Genomic DNA, 15793 nt, shown 5'->3' on the forward strand with positions numbered 1-15793 from the left:
AATTCTTGGGCTCAAGCAATCCTCCCACCTTGGCCTCCCAAAGTGCTGAAATTACAGGAGTGAGCCAGCACACTTGGCCCAATATGGTACATTTTGAGACCCAAGCCCAAGATACTGTGTGGGCTGGGAGGAGTCACATGCTTGAGATAGATAGTCTTTATTCCAGTGTATGGCTCAGCACTTAAGAAATACATTCTTCATTTTTATTTCAGGATCAATGTAAAAACATCTTTCAAGCATGTTGAGTACTTTAAAGGGAGATACTACAGTTTGCTATTAGCAATACATTAGTAATGGTATACATGTATCATGGCCTTGGAGTGCTAATCCATTATTCACTCGTTCACTCAACAAATAATTCGTGAGGACCTTCTATACACCAGGCACTACATCCCCAGCCATGAATACAACAGACAAGGGTCCTGCCTGCAGGGAGTTGATAGAATGTGAAGAGCTGGGGTGACAAAGTAGGAAGGGACTGATGGAGTCCTCAGGAAGGGCAGTGCAGGATGAGATGAAAAGGTAGGCAGAGACGGGCTTATGTCTGGGAATGGACGCTCCTGAATGATTTGATACCTAGAAAAGAGAGGTTCCCATTCATGTGTTTGAAAGATCATTCAGGCTGTTGTGTGGACAGTAATTGTAGGCACAGGGAAGTGAGCTAGGAGGCCGCAGGGGCCCAAATAGGAGGAAAAATAGTCCAGAAACAGAGAGGTGGAATTGGGAGTCTGAGAAGTGACATAGACAGAGAAGAATGTGCATGCCATAAACACGGGGGCAAGGAGGATTGCTCAAAACATAGAAGACTGCACTAAGGAAATAGGCTTACACCTAACAGGTACAATTTAACTTGGACCAGGAGGGTGCTCCTGACAGCAGGGGCTACTTGATTCTGAAAAGGGCTACAGAAGAGAAATGGGGGCATCTTCCCAGGAGGGCAGCAGGAAAGAGGCTGGAGAGCCAGGCCATAGTTTGAATGGTTGAGGTGTGCTTCTGCATAAAGACACGTGGCTGGAATGAAAGAACTGACTTTGTCTCAGGCATTGATTTCAATCTGTGGCTTTTATTTTTTTTGAGACAGTCTTGCTCTGCCACCAGGCTGGAGTGCAGTGGTGCATTCTTGGCTCACTGCAACCTCCGCCTCCCGGGTTCAAGCAATTCTCTTGCCTCAGCCTCTGGAGTAGCTGGGACTACAGGTGCGTGCCAATATGACCAGCTAATTTTTGTATTTTTTTTTAGTAGAGATGGGGTTTCACCATGTTAGCCAGGATGTTCTCAATCTCTTGACCTCATGATCTGCCCACCTGTGCACACTGGCAGAGCTCCTTCCTTTTCCTGCTGCATCATCCAAAATGGTAACCACTAGCCATATGTGGCCATTTAAATTTAAAAGTATTACATTAAATTAAAAATTCAGTACCTCAGTTACATAAGCCACATTTATTTATTTTTATTACACTTTAAGTTCTGGGGTCCATGTGCAGAACGTGCACAGTTATACACGTGCCATGGTGCATAAGCCACATTTCAAATGCTTAAATGTCCCATATGGCTGGTGGCTACCTCATTCCTTAGTGCAGCTGTAGGACACTTCCATTGTCACAGAAAGTCCTATCAGGCAGGGCTGCTCTAGAAAGTTCTCCCTTGGAGAGAACTTTCAAACATCTCCAGGAATATTTCTGGGCACTGCCTGCTAATCTTCACTCTACCTTGCCGGTTCTCTGTGGCTAACCCTTTTGTCTGGGGCTCTAAGCTTGCTGTCTGCCTCCTGTCTCAGTCTGCGTATCCTGTACTCTCTTTTGTGGCCAGCTTGTCCTCACCTGGGATGTAAACCCCAGGTCCTCTCCTCCAAGGCTCCCTGCCATGCACCAGCCTATTCACTCCTAAGCCCAGAACTAGCTCTTCAACCACTTTGGGCTCAGCCTTGGGCCTCATTTGCTACATCTAGCAGGGTGAAGATTCCAGAAGAGGCTGTGACCCAGGAAACAGCCCAGGCTGAGAGAATAAGTCACATGCCCAGTGTTGGGTCCCCAGAGTGACTGCCTGGGTTTCTTAAGGGTGAGGGTTGAGGTTTTCTTCAGAGGAAATAGCCCAGAGGGGAAAACGGACAGCGGGGAAATGTCATTCCCTGGGCCATAAAGAAGTTAGGTCCTCAGAAGAGAAACAATAAATAAAATAAAAGGTGCAAGAATTTTATGCTTTCTCTGTACTTCAGAAAGCAGGTTTGATATATATTTCAACACCCAGTGTGCTCAAGAATGGATCAGATGTGCACGTGCCTGCAAACCCAAAACACAGCTGGTAGGTCTAATTTTAGGTCCCTGAGCACTGGCATGTCCCTCTACCCAATAAGTGCTGTCTGATCTTCCAGAGCCTGCACGCAGAGCAGGATTCAGCTGAACTCACTGACAGTCCTGTGTGTGAACGTGACAGGCACTTTTCTCTCGGCTCCCTGAGGGGGGGTCAAAAGGCTATGCCCACTCAGGTGTGACCTCCCAGGACCAGGGGAAAGGGCAGCCCTTCCCACTGGCTCGCTCTGGGCCTCAAGTTGTTTTGGGTACCTCTGAAAAAGCAGTTTGAAAGGAAGTCTTGTAAGAAAAAAGATAATAATACCCAGCTCGTGTGATGGGCTGGATGGGGGCGTTCAGGAAAAGAATGTCTGCCTAGAACAAGAGTTCCATGGAATATTACTCCACATCTTTCCTCGAATGATGAGGAAGTCAGGGTGCTGGCTGATGGGAACGTCTACAGCCATGATGCTTGGGTTAGAATCTGGTTCTGTCATTATTGGTTATATGACTTTGGGTGAGTTACTTCTCCGTGCCTCAGTTTCCTCATCTGAAAAGTGGTGCTAATAATAGTGAATGAGATGATGTGTATACAGCCAGAGCCCACACGGAGCAAGCACTTAATAATTGCTAAGGTGGGGCCGAAGGGTCCTCCAAAGTTACTGAAAAATCAACTCGCAAAAGGCAGATTAACTAGAGAAAAGCCATACAAACTTATTTAACAGGTATATACAGGAGCCTTCTGAATAAAGACTCAAAGATAGAGGGGAAAATTGTCCAGTTTTCTGCTTAGGTTCCGCAAAGAATGGATGACCCTGTAGAAATGTGATTGGACAAAGAGGGTATGATCTAATGCTAATGGACCGAGTGGGGACACCCAGCAAGGCCTGCCGTTCTAGATTCTCCTTGGCTTCTCTGTGCACCATTCCCTCCTTCTGGGAATGGGACAGGACTCTTGTCTGGAATGGGAGTGGAGGTCTTATGACCAACAGTCAAACAAGATAAATTCGACAATTTCTGAATGGCCAGTTTTTACACAGAAAGGTGGAGGGAAAATTAGAGCGATAGTCTTAGGTTTCATGCCTAGCTTTGGGGAAAGGGGGTTCACGTTCGTATGAGTCGACTTGGGAAAGAGGGAATTCCAATTTCTATGACTAGTCTTGGGGGAGAATAGGACTGAGAGACAGGAGGACAGGAGAAGGTCAAAGAGAAACATTTGCGTCTGAGGATGCTTCTTGTGTTACTGTTGTTGTTGGTTTGTTTGACACAGAGACTCTCTCTGTCACCCAGGCTGGAGTGCAGTGGCATGATCTTGGCTCACGGCAACCTCCATCTCCTGGGCTCAAGCAATTCTCCTGCCTCAAGCTCCTGAGTAGCTGAGATTACAGGCGTGTGCCACTATACCCAGCTAATTTTTATATTTTTGGTAGAGATGGGTTTCACCATGTTGGCCAGGCTGGTCTCAAATTCCTGACCTCAGGTAATCTGCCCACCTCAGCCTCTCAAAGTGCTCGGATTACAGGTGTGAGCCACTGCACCCAGCCCTGAGGACGCTTCTGAGGCCACTTCTGAGGCCTTCATTTTGAGGTATTGTTTTCTGAACCCCAACAGTTACTATTATAAATTACTGAATCTTCTGATGTGAGCCACTTAGCATTGACAATCTCACAAGAGACAGCCGAGGGTAGTGGTTAAATGTGTAAATGCTAGAGTTTGCCTTGGTTCAAAGCCCACCTCTGTGAATTTAAGCAAGTTAGTTAAGCTCTTTGTGTCTCAGTATTTTCATTGATAAAATGAAGGTAATAATATAGGCATAATAATAGTGTCTTCTCCAGATGATCATTAGGAGGGTTAAAGGAGCTAATATATGAATATAATAAACACTCAGAAGGATGCCTGGCATTACAGGGTAAGAACTTGATAACACCTAACTGCCATTATTATTATTATTATATGGATTTTCAACTTTCAAAGAGCACAGCAGTGTTCACCGAGGGTTGAAATGAGACTAAGCATCATTTACTCTTGCTTTGAAGAATCTGAGGGAGCTGTGTGCTCTTACAAGCTCTAATTCAGTTAATCATCAAGTATTTGTAGACTGTGTGCAGTGGGTCCAGAACTGGTTGTTGCTGAAGAGTTCTTGGGTGATGAGAATTCAGACATTGCAGGTCAGACTGGTCCTCTGTGGTTTGTCTAGGCAAGGCATTGCCGAGGCTGCAAGTATTATGGCATCTCCAAAACGTCACCAGCCTCCACACCAAGAACCCAAGAAGGAAGACATTTGTCTCAGACCTTTGAAGACATCCTGTATGTGATTCCAAGTGGAGTCAAGGCTCAGGCTAAGGAGGCAGAATCAAGTTGAGGACTTGTGGCATTTTCCTGACCTCCCTGTACGGCCCTGGGCCTTCTCTTGTCACTTGCTTCTTATAAATGGGGGAGCAAGTCCCCTGTGTGGGGTCTTTAAAGATAACCCCATAGGAATTATACTTGGAGAGCATATGAAGTTGAAAGATGGAGGATGGCAAAGGTCGTAAAGAGCACCCTGCCATGTGGGGCCCCATTGGAGGAGTGCCAAGGGAGCTGACTCAACCAAGGCAGTGTGGAGTTGAGAGAGAGATGAGGAGAGAGAGGGGACTCATCAGCAAGCTCCTTTACTGGATGCCAGAGGGGAGTCCACAAGCAAAAGGTGTGAGAGGATTGCGCTGGTGGTGCTGATGTCACTAGGTTGCAGTCAGGGGAGCACAAGGAGGGGAAGCTGTGGCCCAGCCCAGCCTTAGCACGCTGGTACACCTGGTCATCTGGACAAGGTGTCCACAGCCCGTTTGCAGGGATGCTGAGGCATCAGGAAATTCTAAAGTTTGAACAATTGACAATACAATGCCTCAACATTGCCAGCCTTCTGTGTTGCAGAGATGCCAAGAGGGAGACAGAGACTGAAAAGGTAATGATGATAGTGCCCTCACCCTCTCGAGTCCCCCTAACTCAAGGTCGTTCAGTGCCCTAGTCTTCATCTAACCCTGGGGAAGCCTCATCAGTGGCAGGCAAAGCAGCCATGAGACAGAGGAGGCCATGAAGGGCCCTTCCTCCTTCAGCTGCCTTGCTCTCGAGCCTGGCTGAGGCTGAGGAATAAGTGTGTGAGTCACAATGCTGTCTTCTGGTTGGCCTGTAACTCCGACTCTGTGAAGAAGCGAAGTCCAAAAGCAAGACGTTTGTGCCTCGTCTCTGTGGGGTCATGTTGGCTTCTGACGACCTTGCCCCAGGAACAGCACCCGCTGTGGTGAGGGCCTGCCACCTGGCTCCCTCTCCTCCTCTTCAGAAGGTGGAGGGGAGGAGGAGAAGGGATGCTTCTTGCTGCCCTTGTGAGAAAACTCAGCCTCAGGGCTCACCGGGGATAGAGACCTGTAGATTCCCATTCTCTGTAGGAGTTAGGGAAAAGGAGGGAATGGGTTTAGGCTTTCACTTTCTGACTCAGAGGGAAAAAAAAGGGAGGACTTTTCAGAAATAGCATTCTTCTCTCTCTTTTACACCTTCAGTTGCTTTCAATTTAAGTCAATTAGACAGAAAACGATCTCGCAAAACCTACAGCTGAGCACACCTGGGGTTCCTATTTATTTATTTATTTATTTGCCTTTTCCCCACCTTCTCCCCCTCCCCCAGCACCTTGTTCTTGAAACTTGTCTGGTTCAGCATTTCACCGGTTTGGTTAAGTATCTTGTAAGGAAATCATTTATAATAAAGCTGGTATGCTTGGGTTTATCATTTCTAAGTGTGGGTCAGGATTTAGTTCGCTATGTTAAACTCTCCATGCTGCATGTGATTTGTCAAGCTTTGTCAGGAACAAAAAGTTCCGGGATGTGCAAAGCAGGACTGCTTGGTTTCCATGGAGATACTTCTAGTTAGGCTATGGAAATCCTGAAAAGGCCAGAGGATGAGTGACAATACAAGGATTTAGCGGCTGATCTGAAGAGCCAGACTGAATTAATGAGATTTTTCACAGAGCGTTATTAGCAAGGCTAGCACCGTATGGCTCTTAGGCCCTCGTTTTCTCAGCTGCAGTCTTGGAAAACAGAAATGGAAAGATTTAATTGCTGTTTTTTAAACCCTTTAAGATTATTTTAACCTATAACATTTTAAGGTTGTAATAAAAAATGGGGTTCTTTTTCTCATCACTCAGTTACTGTTATTACTGTGTTTCTGGTGGCAGTTGCCCTCCATCTGCATGGAGATGGGAAACTCAATAGTACTTATTATATCGAGCAGTTAATTCCCACATACTGTGAACACATTACTGTTCAAAGTAGGTTATCTGGCATTTCATTTAGAGCTGAGGGAGAGATACCATGTCGCTGGCTTTATGTCTCCTAGGGCTATATTAATTATTTATTCTAGACTGCTGATGTCAACCGTTAACTCAGGCAGGTCAGAGTTTGTACATATAACTAACCAATGTCTGGCTTTTTGGAGTTTGGATGTGGATTTCTGGAAACTAGCGATCTGTGCGTTTTGTGAGTTTAATTCCACGAGCTGGCACTGCTGCGGTTAACACCGAAAGGAAAGGAGCTTGGAGAGGAATCTTCTCGGCCATCCTCAGGCAGCAGTTGCCTCCAAAGTTTGGGAGATACACAGTCAGAAGGCCTCTTTCTCTGCCCCTCTGCCCCCTTTTTTGGGGGGTTTGGATACGAGTCTCTCTTTGTCACTCAGGCTGAGTGCAGCGGCACTATCTTGGTAACTTCTGTCTCCCAGGCTCAAGTGATTCTCCTGCCTCAGCCTCTTGACTAGCTGGGACTATAGGCACGCACCACCACGCCTGACTGTTTTTCTTTTCTTGGTTTTTTTCTTTCTTTTTTTTTGTAGAGAAGGAGTTTCACCGTGTTGACCAGGCTGGTCTCGAACTCCTGGCCTCAAGCAATCCACCTGCCTCAGCCTCCCGATGTGCTGGCATTACAGGCATGAGCCACTGTGCCGGGCCTCTTCTCCCTTTCTTTGCAAGGATTAATACCAGAACTCCTAATTCCAGTTCTTGTTATTCTCCACAACTGTAGTGAACCCGGCTCTGAGCTTAGAAATTATGGGAGCGATTAGCTAGGTTGCCTTTTCATTTCCCACCATTCCCAGTGCAAACTCTCCATAAAATGTCAGTATCCGCCACCTCCTGAAATGAGATGCGTGGTGTAGGGGAAGCAGCTCGCCAGGCGCTGCTCTTGCTTGCTGGTTTACAGAAGGGCACATGCCCATATGCTTCTGAGAGATGTAAAAGCATCGTGTTGCTGCTGAGTAATCCACAACAAAAGCACATGCTGCTTGCATTCCCCAGATTCCTGTACAGTAGACTAATCCACTTAATCTCACGGTTAGCTTCCCCGGGCGGGAATTTCACAGTCTCTTTTGATTTAGTGGTTTGTAAAATCTCTGATTAAGTGCCTCTACCCTCCTATTATTGTCTCTCTATTCCCTAAATGATTTTGTGGGGAAGAAACTAGAGAAGTTGAAACAGGGGTCAACACACCCTCATCCTTACCTACTCAGATTTTCTTTATCATTATTGTTATTCTCTTAGTTTTATGCCCTTTTTCCCCCCTTGATGCTGACACGTGACAGCATTTTACTTCTTCAATTATAAAATTTGCCCCTCTACTTTGCCAATTCTTGCTGGGTCCTCCCAGCTATGTTGATCCCAAGTTTATCTTGACATCTAAGAATCCACTACTCTGTGTCTTTAGAAGGGTGGTGACGCCAGCATATGTGATGGAAACAGACAGGCCTGGCCTTGAGACCTGGTCCTGGCATTTACAGCTGTGTGATAGTGGGCAAGTTGCTTCACCTTTCTGGTCCTAATTTCCTCATTAAAAGTGAAGATTAAATGCCATAGCATATAGCAAATTCCTAATTGGGCCAGGTGCATTAGCTTATGCCTGTAATTCCAGCACTTTGGGAGGTCAAGGTGGGAGGATCACTTGGGCCCAGGAGTTTGAGACCAGCCTTGGCAACACAGGGAGACCTCATCTCTACAAAAAATAAAAATAAATGAGCCAGGCATGGTGATGCACGCCTGTATTCCTAGCTCCTCAGGAGGCTGAGGCAGGAGGATCGCTTGCACCTGGAAGGTCAAAGCTGCAGTGAGCTATGATCGTACCACTGCACTCTAGCCTGGGCAACAGAGCAAGATCCTGTCTTCAAAACAAACATAGCATTTTTTTTCAAAAGTGCCTACATGCCTGCACATAGTAGACACTCAACAGATTATGGTAAGTGTGCATAGTGTGCACAGAGGTGATTTGACTTGGGGCATTTTACTAAGCCCTTTGTGTCTCTGCTGAGATTAAGCTTCTTGAAGTTAACAGCCCAAATTTTCTATTTATTTTGTAACTGTTCCCTGAATTTACTTTGCACTATTTTCTGCCTGATTCTCTGCCTCTTAAAAATGCCTATCACCATGATAACATTGCCCAAACTAACTCTGGTTCTACAAATAAAGCCTACACCCTCTCATCAGAGTGTAGCAGGTACAAATTGCACTCTAGAATTTGGAAGTAGGAAATATGGCAGTTCATTAGTTAAAAAAAAAAAAAAAAGAAATTACATGCGACTCTGAGCTTCCACTATGGAAGTGGGAAGGAAGGAAGGAAGGAAGGAAGGAAGGAAGGAAGGAAGGAAGGAAGGAGGGAAGGAGGGAAGGAGGGAAGGAGGGAAGGAGGGAAGGAGGGAAGGAGGGAAGGAGGGAAGGAGGGAAGGAGGGAAGGAGGGAAGGAGGGAAGGAGGGAAGGAGGGAAGGAGGGAAGGAAGGAAGAAGGAAGGAGGGAAAGAAGAAGGAAGGAGAGAAGGAAGAAGGAAGGAGGAAAGGAAGGAAGGAAGGAAGGAAGGAAGGAAGGAAAGAAAGAAGGAAGGACATACCTGGAGATATTTGCAGTTGTTGGCAGCGACTTCTTAATTTACCATATGTGTCACTTCTTCCAATACTATCTCTGTACTCGCATTATTGTCCTCTAGTGGGCTGTGTGTTTCCATTCTTTTAGACCCTCATACGTAGCATGCTTGTACCAGTGTCTCAGACCAATTATGGCAGCCAGTCCATTAACTGTGAATCCCTGCAAAGGTAACCGAAGACTGCACTTCCTCATTCAGTACCTCTGCTCCAGCACTAGATTAAAAAGGAAAGAAAAATTACAATCTATTGATCAGTTCCTATATGACATTTAAATGTGTTGACTAGTTCAGAACCAGGCTGTAATCCCTGCTCTTCCATTCCAAGCTGCATGACCTCAGGTAAGACACTTAACCTCTGCAAGATTTACCTCACCTCACCTGTAAAAAGAAGATGCTCTTAAAAAAAATCAGTTAAAAAAAATTTCTTGGGTACTATTAAGCTTGGTCCTTATCTTTATCCTCTCTTAACAACCTAATTTTCTGACTCTGTAATTTTATTTTTTCCATTTTTTCTTCTCTGCTAGACAAGAAATAAACGGAAAGCCAATCTTCAGATAAACTAATCAGTGTTAATGGACGTTAATGATTTAAGGGGTTTACCTCTCAAAGGGATTTGAATTTTAATAGGTAAATTCCATTTCTTAGTTCAAAAAAGATTGAGTGTCTAGTGCCTGTCAGATTAACTTTAACCTAAAATTTCCCAAAATGTGCACCGTGAAAAAGCGTTCCACAGTCAACTAAATTTTTAAAATGCAATGCCCCAACTTCTGCCTCTGCCCAAGATGAGATAAAAGGGCCTGAATTCATCCCCCTTTCTGAAACAATGACAGAAAAACACACAAAATATAATAAATAATGATTTTCAAGACCGCTCAACAGGCAACAAAAGGCAACAATTCAGACAGAGCATGAAAGGGAGTCTTATGAGTGCTCCAGCTTATTGCCTTGAGAGAACTTCTGGGCTCCAGGACAGGGAGGGGGAAACCCGGGTAGAGCAGAGGAGATGGGGATGAGGATGTAGGAGATCACCATGGCCACAGAGGTCATGGGACAGCATACAAAGAGAAAACCCCCTGGGTATCTGCAAAGGTCCCCGATGGGTGCACAACAGAATACAGACCAACACAGGCATGTGAGGAAGCTACCCAAGAATGGGGCAAGAAAAAATATCGGATAGAATAAGAGAATAGTGCTTGACACACACACAAAGCTGAGAATAGTGACTCTTCCCACCCACCATACTGGAAAACTCAATTCATGAGGCAATGTTCTGCCTTAGTAATAGAGCCTCAGATAAAGCAGTTATGGGCCTGCCTAGCAAATCATAAAATTTACATCTGAAAGAATTAACTCATTTCCAATATATCCCAGAGCAAAGCTCAAGAATATTTATACAAGAATACTTAAACAAAAATATTCAGACCCTCAACAAGGTAAGATCTACAATGTCTGGCATCCAAATAAAGATGATCAAGCATTCAAACAACCGTGACCCATAGTGAGGAGAATAATCAGTGAACTGAAGTCAAACCAGAACCAACACAGAAGTTAGTTAGAATTAGCAGACAAGAGCAAATCAGTTGTCCGAACTTTATTCTCTATGTTCAGATAGTGAAGTAGAGATATGGAAAATAGTTTGAAAGACTCAAATGAAACTTCTGGAGAAAAACTACTGCCTGAGATGACATAATAAATGGTATTGATGGCAGATTAGACATAGCAGAAGAAAAAATTAGTGACCTTGAAGATGTATAGTAAGAGAAAATATCCTAAATGAAGCACAGAAAAAAAAAAGACTCAATTGATAAAATTATCAGTGAGCTGTGGAAAAACTTTATGTAGCTCAATATGTGCATAATCAGAAAAATATTCAAATGCATTCTGACTGATAATTTTTTAAAATGACTTTTCAAAACAGGATAAATACCAAACAAACAAAAATACTAGAATAGCATGGTAAAACTGAAGAAATCAAAGACAAAGAGAAAATCTTAAAAGCAGCCAGAGAAGGACACATTACATTTATAAGAACAATAATAACATAAGCAATAGTAATAGAAGCCAGGCACACCTGTAATCTCAGCACTTTGGGTGGCCAAGGCAGGTGGATCACTTGAAGCCAGGAGTTGGAGACCAGCACAGCCAACATGGCAAAACCCCAACTTTACTAAAAATACAAAAATTATCTGGGTATTGTGTTGGGCCCCTATAGTCCCAGCTACTCGGGAGGCTGAGGTAGGAGAATCCACTTGAGTCCTGGAGGTAGAGGTTGCAGTGAGCCAAAATTGTGCCACTCCAGCCTGGGTGACAAAGTGAGACCTTGTCTCAAAAAAAAAAAAAAAAGAAGAAGAAGAAGAAATAAATAAATCGAAGCCAGAAGAAAATGTCATTATTTAAGTGTTACACATAGACAAATAAAGAGCACAAATGACTGCCTGCCTAGAATTCTATACCCCAAGACAATATCCTTTAAGGTAAAGGCATTATTTTTAAAAGTGTTCAGGTAAACAAACACATAGATACTTCATTGTTGGCAGAACCATGCAAATAAAATACTGAAGAGAGATCTTCAGATCGAAGGAAAATAATTCCAGAAGGAAGCACTGTAAGGCAGATAAGGACTGCAGAGCACTGGGCAGGATAATCATGCGGGTAAATCTATATCAACCTTATCTGATGAAAACAGAAATTAAAATGTCTTGTGTTTAAAATATACATGGAAGTAAGAAACATGAAAGCAATAGCACAAAAGGCTGGAGGAAAGTAAATGAATTGAGTATTCTAAATCCAGGAAGTGGTAAATATACAAAGTTGACATTGACTCTAACAAATTGAGTACCATTTGCATATGGTAATCTCTAGGGCAACCACTAAGATAACAGTACTAAGAGATACAAATAAAAAGGTAATAAACGGAAGAGGAATAGTAAAATATACTCAATAAATACAAAAGAAGGTTAGAAAGCAGAGAATAGGGACACAAAGGACACATGGTGAAAACAAAGCATAATTGCATGTTAGATATGAACTTACATTTATCAGTAATCATTTTAAATGTAATAGAACATATATTCCAATTAAAACAGAGGAAGTCAGACTGTATTTTAAAATACTATGACTATATGCTACTTACATTGACATAATCTAAATGTCAGAAAACAGAAAGATTGAAAGTAAGAGATACACCGTATGACCACTAACCAAATGAAAGCTGGAAAAGCTCTACTATTAGTAGAAAGAGACAAGAAATTCTACTAGAGATAAACATGAGATTTTTCTTAATGAGGCAGGCAACTTTAGTTAATAAAACAGGGTCCATTCAACAAGAAGATATAATGATGCTGAAGTTGTACACACAGCTTCATATAGCATATAATTTTACAATATGTAAATAAAAAGTTGACAGAATCAAAAGGAAAATAAGACAAATGTACAAATACACTAGAAGATTTTACTAGTTTTCTCCCAGTAATCAAGAAAACAATTAAATATAGAATATTTAAATACTTTTACAAGCTTGATCTAATTGACATGTATTAAAAATCGTGCCCCCAAAGTGCTGACTATAAACGCATTTTAAAGGCCCAAGGAATATGTTACTAATACGGAATTGATTCTGAGACATAAAGTGAGTCCCAATAGATTTCTTAAGCATAGAAACCAGACAAAGTATATTCTCTAAGCACTGTAGAATTAAGCTAGAAACCAGTAACAAAATCCTACCTAGAGAATCACCAAATGTTTGAAAAGTAAGCAGTGAACTTCTATGTAACTGAAGGGTAGGAAAAGAAATCATACTAGAGGTCGGGTGTGGTGCCTCATGCCTGTAATCCCAGCACTTTGGGAGGCCAAGGCGGGTGGATCACGAGGTCAAGAGATCGAGACCATCCTGGTCAACATGGTGAAACCCGGTCTCTACTAAAAATACAAAAAATTAGCTGGGCATGGTGGCACGTGCCTGTAATCCCAGCTACTCAGGAGGCTGAGGCAGGAGAATCGCCTGAACCCAGGAGGCGGAGGTTGCGGTGAGCCAAGATCACGCCATTGCACTCCAGCCTGGGTAACAAGAGTGAAACTCCATCTCAAAATAAAAAACAAACAAAAAATAAATCATACTAGAAATTAGAAAATATTTTGAGCCAAAAAATATGAAAATACTATATATAATGAAATACTATATATACTATATATAAGAACTTGTGAGCCAGACACAGTGGCTCAGGCCTGTAATCCCAGCACTTTGGAAGGCTGAAGTGGATGAATCACCTGAGCTCAGGAGCTCAAGAGCCAACATGGTGAAACCCTGTTTCTACAAAAATTAGTGGGGCGTGGTGACTGGCACTGGTAGTCTCAGCTACTTGGGAGGCTGAGGCAGAAGAATCATTTGAACCCAGAGGTGGAGGTTGCAGTGAGCCAAGAGATCATGCCACTACACTCCAGCCTGGGCGACAGTGAGTCTCCATCTCAAAAGAACAAGCAAACAAAACGACTTGGGTTATGTTGCTAAAATAGTGGCAAGAAGGGAATTTTTTGTTTTAAATGTATATATGAAAAAGAAGGAAAGTTATATGTATGAAAAAGAGATTAATTATTTAAGCCTCTATTTCAAGAAACTAGAAGAAAAAATTCAAAGAAAATTGAAGAACTGTAATAATAAAGTTAAGAGCAGAAATCAATGAAATAAAAAACGATAGACAAAATCAACAAAACAAAAAGTTTCTTTTTTAAAAGATTGATAAACTTTAAAAAAAATGATTGATGAAGTTGACAAAGTCTGAACAAGCCTGATCAAGGAAAAAAAATACACAGATTCTCAGTATGAAGAATGAAAAATGAGAAGTCACTATAAGTTCAACAGATATTTAAAATAAGTTGTGGAGAAATTTAGAAGTAGAAAAATTCTTTGAAAAACACAACTTACAAAATGGACACAGGGAGAAATAGAAAAATATGAGCAATCTTATTTCTCTTAAAGATTGAATTTAAAATGAAAAACCTCACTTCAATGATAAATCCAGGTCCAGATAACTTCGACATGAAGTCATCCTTTTAATAAAGAAATAACACCAATTCTTCTGAAATATAGATATGGAGAAAACACTTTCTATCTCATTTCATGAGATTAGCATAACCTTGACAAGGATACTACTAGAAAAAAAAACAACATAATCTGTCATAAATAGGTACAAAAATTCTAACAAAAAAAATAGTAGCATACTGAACACTTCATGTATAAAAAGATGGTGTGTAATGACCAAATTGTCTTTATTCAAAGTGAGAGAGGTTGGGTTAACATTCCAAAATCAATTAGTGAAACAATCCACATTAACAACAGATGAAGGCAAAAAAATCATATCATCATTTCCCCAGATGCATTAAAATTATTTGATAAAGTTCAACACTTATTCATCATGAAAACTCTCAGTAAATTTGAAATCAAAAGAACTTTAAGCTAACAAGGAATATTCACAAACACCCATGGCAAGCATCATACTTAACAGTAATGTACTGAAATATTTTCACTTGATTTTGGGAAGAAGATGAGGATTTCAGCTATCATTATTTCTATATGACATTTTCCTGCAGGGTGTACGGCAATAAAGAATGAAAAAACATTAGAGTTATAAGGACTGGAGAAAAGTCTTTAAAAATTATTACTGTATACAGAAAGCATGCTTATGTTTGCAGAATCTCAAAAGGAATCTACTAATAAACTATGATATTTAGTAAGTGGGTTTACCAAAGCCATTGGATACAAGGTCAGGATACAGAAAAAATCATTGTATTCTTAGATAAGAACAAATAATTAGAAAATGAGACTTTAAGATGATGTCCTTTAACCTAGAAATTGTTTTTCAAGACCCCTACCCCTCTGTGAAGCTTTACTAAGAGAAATTAAAGAAGATGTAAATAAATGGAGGCATATACCATGTTCATAGATTAGAAGATTCAGGGTTGATAAAGGTGTCATCTCCTCTATCAAATTGATCAGTGTAGTCAATGTAATCCCATCACGCCTGTAATCCCAGCACTTTGGGAGGCCAAGGCGGGTGGATCACGAGGTCAAGAGATCGAGACCATCTTGGTCACCATGGTGAAACCCCGTCTCTACTAAAAATACAAAAAATTAGCTGGGCATTGTGGCACATGCCTGTTATCACAGCTACTCAGGAGGCTGAGGCAGGAGAATTGCCTGATCCCAGGAGGCAGAGGTTGCGGTGAGCTGAGATAGTGCCATTGCACTCCAGCCTGGGTAACAAGAGTAAAACTCCGTCTCAAAAAAAAAAATTTAAGCAGGTTTTTTTTAATGTGTAAAAATTTACAATCTCATTATAAAATTTATATGGAAATGTTAAGGACAAAAAGTGTCCAAGACAATCTTAAAGAAATACAAAGTTGAAATAATATACTGGCCAGGCAAAGGGGCTCATGCCTGTAATCACAACATTTTGGAAGGCCAAGACAGGCAGATCACCAGAGGTTACAGCTTTCACTGGGAACTGGCTCCAAAATATGATAAAAGAACTAATCTTTGTTGTGTGCATCCAGTGCTCCAGGAATTATTCCAAGTACTTTGAACA

The 15793-nt window shown here is 42.0% G+C and overlaps 1 protein-coding gene across 11 annotated transcripts in view; it reads left to right on the forward strand.

The window, feature by feature from the left end:
- Positions 1-15793, forward strand: part of LOC128931702 (uncharacterized) — a 664375-nt gene that overhangs the window by 559856 nt on the left and 88726 nt on the right. The gene's annotated exons all lie outside the window — the stretch shown is intronic.

The sequence above is a fragment of the Callithrix jacchus genome, chromosome 4 (genome assembly GCF_049354715.1).
Source record: "Callithrix jacchus isolate 240 chromosome 4, calJac240_pri, whole genome shotgun sequence".
In the NCBI taxonomy this organism is placed as follows: domain Eukaryota; kingdom Metazoa; phylum Chordata; class Mammalia; order Primates; family Cebidae; genus Callithrix; species Callithrix jacchus.